Here is a 7227-nt window from a genome sequence, read left to right on the forward strand (position 1 = left end):
GGGACCCTTACCTTTCTTCAGCACTAAATTAGCAAAAGTGACTAAAATAAAACCATATAAATGTTTTGACAGGGGAAAGCATTACTCATCATTTATGGTGCCAAGGATAACAGCAGAAAATTCTGATTCATTGTCATATGTTTAAACTTGTGGTAATAACATTGCAAATACTACATTTGGAAACTGATCAAAACAAAAAAATAGAGTATTTTAATGTTTTTCATTTATTTTCAAGGAAAAAAATCACATTTAAATTACAACTTAATCAGGTACTTAATTTTGTTCTTATGTATAGAATTAATAAACTTTGTTCTGAAATTGGGACCTTATTTGTTGTAATAGTTTATATGGTAAATAATTGCATATTCAGGATTTTGTGAAATGGGTCATTGGGAAATATCATGAAGGAAAGACATTTATAAAAAACATTATTTACAAAAATGATATCCACATATTTGTATCCTAATCTATAAGGCAAGTAACATTTAAAATATGTTGTTTCATGATTATCCTCAACAAGTCAATACAACACATTCATATTACCAGTGATCAAATACAAAGCTTTGCTGCAGTATGTCAAGTGCAACAAATCTTTGTATCTTTTACAGTTTTTCTCTGAGAACATTAGGTAAGCAGCAAAGTTTTCATCACAGACTAAGCAGTAACTAGGGCATCATAGACTAAAGATACAGTATATTTAATTGCATGTGTAGGCTAAAAAGGCCAGACTAACTTTTTAACTTAAATCTTAAAAATATACTTGTGAAACTTAATCCACATATTTAAACATTTTATACACAAGGTATTTTATAAAACAATATATAGGGTAGTACACTTGGAAATCCAATTCACTTCTGGGACTTAGTGTAGGTGTTTGGAGCATTACTAACATAAGAGTTAGTAAATAGGGCCCAATCCTGTAAATACTTGCACTCATGCTGAAAGTTAAGCATGTGCGAAGTTCCACTGAAGACACATACATAAATGTTTGAGGGTTAGGGCTTTACACTGTAATATCTTAATTTGACTCAATCCACCCAATGACAATGTACATTTTCACAGAATTTCTCTGACCTGAAGTAATTGGTTGATATCATTATCTTTGGAAAATCTTGGACTTCCTATAAGATGCCTATAAGATTTTTATTGTCTTAGGTATACAGTGGGGGAGAAAGATGTGGTTTTAAACAGTGCACATTTGGCTTAAGAATTAAACTGCAATACCTCATTTACACAAAGATTTGCCAAGCAACTTGTAAGAAACAAGTAAGTTAATTTCAAACAGAGGATCAATAATATTCTTCTAGACCCTCTCATTAAAAATGCTGATTCTGGACTGACTTTTCACATACTGCTTGGCCTGTAGTGAAGTCCTGCTTATGTGTAAACCTTTGAATAACATCACCAAATGAACACTTGAAATTGTCAAGAAAAATTGACCAAGCAGCAACATTTGTACTCCCACTCTTAAAGATAAAGGGGAAAATCGCACAGTGAGAGACCATTGCCTTACATTTCTATTGCTCATTTCTAGCCATGTTTAATGGTGCAATAACTAAAATACTGACTAGCATAAAAGATGTCCAACTCCACAAGAATTCCCTTCCTAGTAAACTTGCAAGGAAACAAAAACTCTGGTTTTGGAATGCAGTCTTTTGAGAGAGTAATTTCCTTTCAGGAAAATAGCATTTTGTGTAATAATATATATTTTGGTCACGGTAAGCTTTAAAATGAAAATTTTTAAACAAAGATTGTTTTTACATAAGATTACCCATTAATAAGAGTTGGGGAAATAAATCTATATTCCATATATCAAACTGGTTCTGTGAAGTCTATGCCAAAATAGATGTCAGAAGTTTAAGTGTGACAATATTTTGTACTGTATTTAGGAAATTGTCAAGCTATTTCGAGTTCTTCTGTAAATTCAGAATTCTGAGTACCTTTCAGTGAAGTGCATACAGACAGGAACTGTACTCAACTTAATGTCAAGTTACTGTACAGCTAGAAAACTGAGGAACAAGAATGGCATGAAAGATCGGAGGAAAACCATCATTACCTTTTTATGTTGCATTGTAAACATTCAGTAAAAGATGTTTCACATTGTTCCTCTCAGGCTGTCTAACAATTACTGTTTATTATGATCCAGCCATTTAAAAATGTCTTTGATTCAAAACATTAAACAGTGATTGTTCATATTATGCTGAAAAGATCTTAGAAAGAACCATTAAAACATTTGCACAGGGTCATTCACCGGTGTCTTCTTGTGTGCAGCTCTTTAACATTAGCATTTCAATTCAACAAAATGCCATCATTAATAGGTGTTTGTTAGTCCAGAATTGTGTTGTAAAAAACCAAAAATATATTTTTCACTTTAAGGCCAAAACCTTTTAAGGGTCTCAGGCCAGCCTTCCATTTTGCTTATCTAGAGGACAGCAGGTGCAATAAATTGTGAACCCAAATTATATTATTTAAATGCTCAACAACTTGATTTTTGTGGGTATGTAGATACCTAAATGCCATGATGTGCACCTACAATTAATTCTGCTCACATTTATGAGTACAAAACTGCAAGTGCAAATGAGTGATACCACTTTTTAAAACTGAACACTAGAAGTTCAAAATAAATATCTAATACTTATCTTTGATAACATTAAAACAAAGCAAAAGCTGGACCTTCATTGTCAAAAGTGCAGATGTACATAATTTCAGTTATACATTTTTAATGACAGTTTCTCCAGCCCAGACTGCAAATATTGCATCATCCTATCAGCAGATGGCAAAGGGAAATAAATCCTGAATTTTTTTTGCAATGTTACTCTCTTCCAGTCCTGTCTCTAGCAGGCTGAAATAACTTTCTGGTTGGTTGAACATAACTCCCTGTCTATAAGGCTATGCTTCTGGGACAAATATTTTGTGTGCCATTTAAATTGCATAGGTTATACAAAGAGACCTTAATGGATCTGAGCAGAAATAGGAGCTTTGTGGCAAGTAGCTTTAAAACAAAAAGCCTCACAGAAAGGAAGTGATATTTGAGAAGAAAAATAATCAAAAACCAAGTCGGGTACTTATAATATTCAATGATTTTACATAGCTATTAAGAGAAACATAAAGGTGGCCTAAAGAAGTCTTACATAAGGAGGAATATAGGCTAGCTGAAAATTGATATAGTATGTGTGTCCACAGTCAACCTGTTTAGGCCGAATAAATGGCTTTCCTTAGACATATACTCTGGTGATGAATGCTACACAGTTCTATTCAAAAAATAAAACCACACAACTCTGTCATTATGAATTGAATGGAAACTTCATTTTGAGGTGAGACCACCAAAAAAAACCCCTAGCTAGCAAAATCTCCATTTCTGATACTGTTATGTACCATATAAGGGAAACTAGAACTCTTGAAGTGACACATTCACATACAATGGTTACCAAACTGAAAAAGAAAAGAATGAATATTCTTAACATCTAAAAGACCCAAGTCTGCAATCATCATGGAGGTAAAAACTCCAGTTCAATTCAATAGGAGTCTTGCCTGCCTGCATTGAGATTTTGCAGGCTCGGGCCTTTGAGGGCATCAGAAACAATGGAAGAAAAAGCATACAGTGACAACTAGCTGAGTACATCCTTTTAAGAAGACAGTCTACTTCTGCGAACTATTTTACTTAACCAGGCAAAGAGATGGGCCCAAATCCAAACCTGGATCCAGATCTGAATTTTGCTAATGATCGCTATCTTCACAACGGGCTAAACCAAACCCTGGATACGAGTGCTGCTGAACTTAAAAGAGCTTTACTCCCGGTTAATAACTCTGGGATACTTGAAATCAGAGTCAAGGTTTGCAGCTTCAGCCCACCTTTAGAGAAAAATATTATACTTGAGCATATTTTAATAAATTTGTGTAAATGTGGATGCTATTTAGTTATTGAAAACTAAATCACGCTACTTTAAAACAAATCTTATGTTCACACATGTTGTTCTTCCAGGGATCTTGTATGTAGCAAAAAGAATGTATTTCCTGAATGGTACAGAGGTATACATATGTAAAGAACACCTTAACTATACACCAGCTTCTGAGATGGAGTTTGGTGTTTTTGAATTCTTTTGACTTTACACGGTAATGTCATATCTTACTGTATACTTTCTTGCCATGAAGAGGAAGCTTCCACTAGCTGCTAATGTAACATGAGAATCAAGTGGTAGGACTATTATACTCCCCTCATGCTCAATATTGGCATCTAATATCCCCCAAATTGCTGCCATACATCCTTTTCTGTTAGTGTCAGCTCACACTCAAGTTGTGGGAGAAGGTCAAGTGCTCTTAAGCATCAAATATCAAGATATGATTGACACATTTAAATTCTTCCACCCTGAACAGGACCACTGCTGGAAGAGTAATAAAGTCTGCCAGTTGCCTCGACTGCAATAGCAAACAAAGACCTGAACCTAGAAGCTAGTCTCTTACTATCACTATGAGGAGACGCTAACAGGGACAGAAGGCGGCATATATTAATGGAGTTTTCTCACAAAAGAACCTAAAGGGTTTGATTTGTTTGGATGGAAAGAGAAGACAAGTAAGTGATACTGAAGAAAAGCCTGTTTGTCCTTAACATATTTGACAAACTGTTCTTGAACAATTTCTCCATTTGGCAATTACACTGCCAGTACAGGGGGAAACCTGGTGTCTCGGATACTCTAGCCCAGATCCTTCCAACCAGTCATGCTGTGCTTGATGCAAGTCAGGGGTTGGGATGGGTATGCCAATATGATGTTAAGCCATCTCTGGGGGTCTTTGATTCTGGAGCTTTGACCCAATCCCCAGACTTTAGGCTGCTCTATTTTACATCAGTTGCCAACAGCCCACAGGGTCTGTTCTAGCAGCTAGTGATCAGCCAAGATGATCCTGAGCCTATGTGCCTCCTTCACTGTGGGGTAGGAAGGTGAGTGGTTTAGGTACCACTGTGGCAGCCTTGGAGCATTGGTGAATTCAAGTATACAGTTAAGCCAGGTTTAAATCTGCTTTGTTCCACTGGAGCCCCTCAAAGCAGAGTAATGGGCTGGAGAGTCTGATGCTATAAACTAGAGATGCAGAACACAGACCTAATGTATAAAACTCTGGAGCCTTTAAATTTATGTGCCCTTGTTTTCTTAAGACAGAATTGTTTAATTTTTATTCAAGGAAAGAAGACTTGAAACTTATCCATCTAGCCCAGAATTTCTATGCATTTCTACCTAACCACACATGGTGAGAATTGTGATTAAAGGCTCGGTTTGCTGTCTCCATACTTTGCTTGCTCACATCTGAGCATATGCATCCAAATTGCATGCATACACATTTGGTTGAAAGCTCACCTACAGCATCTAGCCATGTATGCACAAGGGTGCAAATGCACACTTACTCAAAGGCTGGAAATCAGACACATGATGCTGGTAAAGGGTTTTGAAGGACAGGACTATACAAGTGCTAAATAATATAATTTTGGACAGCCTGGCACAATGCTAAAGACACTCATTCAAAGAGCAGAAAATCTGAGATATGCTGAACATAAGCTAGGGCAGAACAACACTCCAATGTATAAGACTCGTCTTTTCAACAGAACTTCCCTAGTTACATGATCTTTTTTAATAATGAACATTGTAGTGATGGATGTAATTATAGATTTGGTTAAATCAGTCTTTCAGTTCTTCAAACAAAGTTATGGTTACTGCACATACTTGTTCTTCTTTGTGAAAATGTCCTGTTAGCCTCACCACAGCTTAGTCAGTGTAGGAGATTCATCTGCTATGAGAGTTTTCCTGAACTGAACTGAGTTTACAATATATGGATAACCTCTTTCCACAAAGAGTTAGTATTTACTACTTTTTTTGGGGTACTTTTGATGTAGTAGAGGTGTATATTTATACAGGTACCTAGACTCTGGTCTATTCATATTCAGTTCACATCAGGGAGGCTATGCAGTTTAAGTACAGTTCCTGAAGATGTGTGTGTGTCATACTACAGTACGCACACTGTACTCTTGTCAAAAGTTACATTAGTTTTAGTGGGCATTTTACAGTATAAATAGAACAAGTTCTTTTTTGCAACATTTTAAAAAGCTGCCATAATTTGTATTCATCATTATCAAGTTCTAAATCTCCTTAACATAAAATATAAAGTGAGTTACATGTGTACCAGTAATATTTACATTTGAAAAAACATTTTTGTTTGGATTACAATTTTTGAAGCTTGGTTTTGCAAATTATGTATTGTGTATTTCATAAACTGATTCGAAGAACTTCTCTTTTCTTGTAGGTTTTTATTTTTAAATTAATTGCCCTATATTCAGTTCCAATTTCAAATAGATGTTGGTTGTATAGTCAATACAGTCATATTTCCAATCAGGGGAAAAATCAAACCAGATTGGCAATATCCTATTTAGGAATACTGTCATGTTCACTTTTAAATGTTTGGAGGATGTATGAATTTTGATAACTTAATTGTATTTTAATCTCTACCCTGTTACATTTTATTTTTTGTGAACATGCACAAACCAACAAAAGTTGATTATCTTTAACATACATCTCAATTTATTAATCTAGGACTATGCTCAGAGTGTCAATATTTCCAGGTTTCCTTATTTGCTCTCAGTAAATTTTAAAAGAAAGGTGCACTTAAAAATAAAAAGTACTAAAAGTTCAGCTGCTAATAAGCACTTATCAATATGTATGATCTGGGACATGTACATGAAAATAATGTTTTTATTTTTGATTGACATTTTTGAGCCTGTTGCTGGCAACTTTTGGGACACTAATGATATGGGGAATGAATTTAGAGGCTGAAAATTAGCATTATTCAGTATTACACATATTTCTATAATACCCAACATCATAATTAATGGATACTCCTGTAGTTCTCTGTGTACCTCAACATTAGAACAACTTTAATGTTTAATTTTGAACAGATATTTCATTTTCACACAGCACAATTCTTACATTAAAACAGGACAGAAACTATCTTTCTACCATTTCAGCTGACAAGCCATTAATGTCACAAATGACATCACTATGTTTGCCAGCAGTAGGCTAAGACATGCCAATTTTACCTCAAAAATAATTTTCAGTTGCATTTCACACAGTAATGGGTCTGTGTCACAAAATGTAAATTGCATTTGGATCCCAACTTTGTCTAGAGCTGGGGGTGTTTGGATCAAGGGCTTGGTTCAGGCCCATCTTTAATTTTGCAGTTCATCCA

The sequence above is a fragment of the Terrapene carolina genome, unplaced genomic scaffold (assembly GCF_002925995.2).
Source record: "Terrapene carolina triunguis isolate 2854851 unplaced genomic scaffold, T_m_triunguis-2.0 Scaffold211, whole genome shotgun sequence".
NCBI lineage: Eukaryota > Metazoa > Chordata > Testudines > Emydidae > Terrapene > Terrapene triunguis.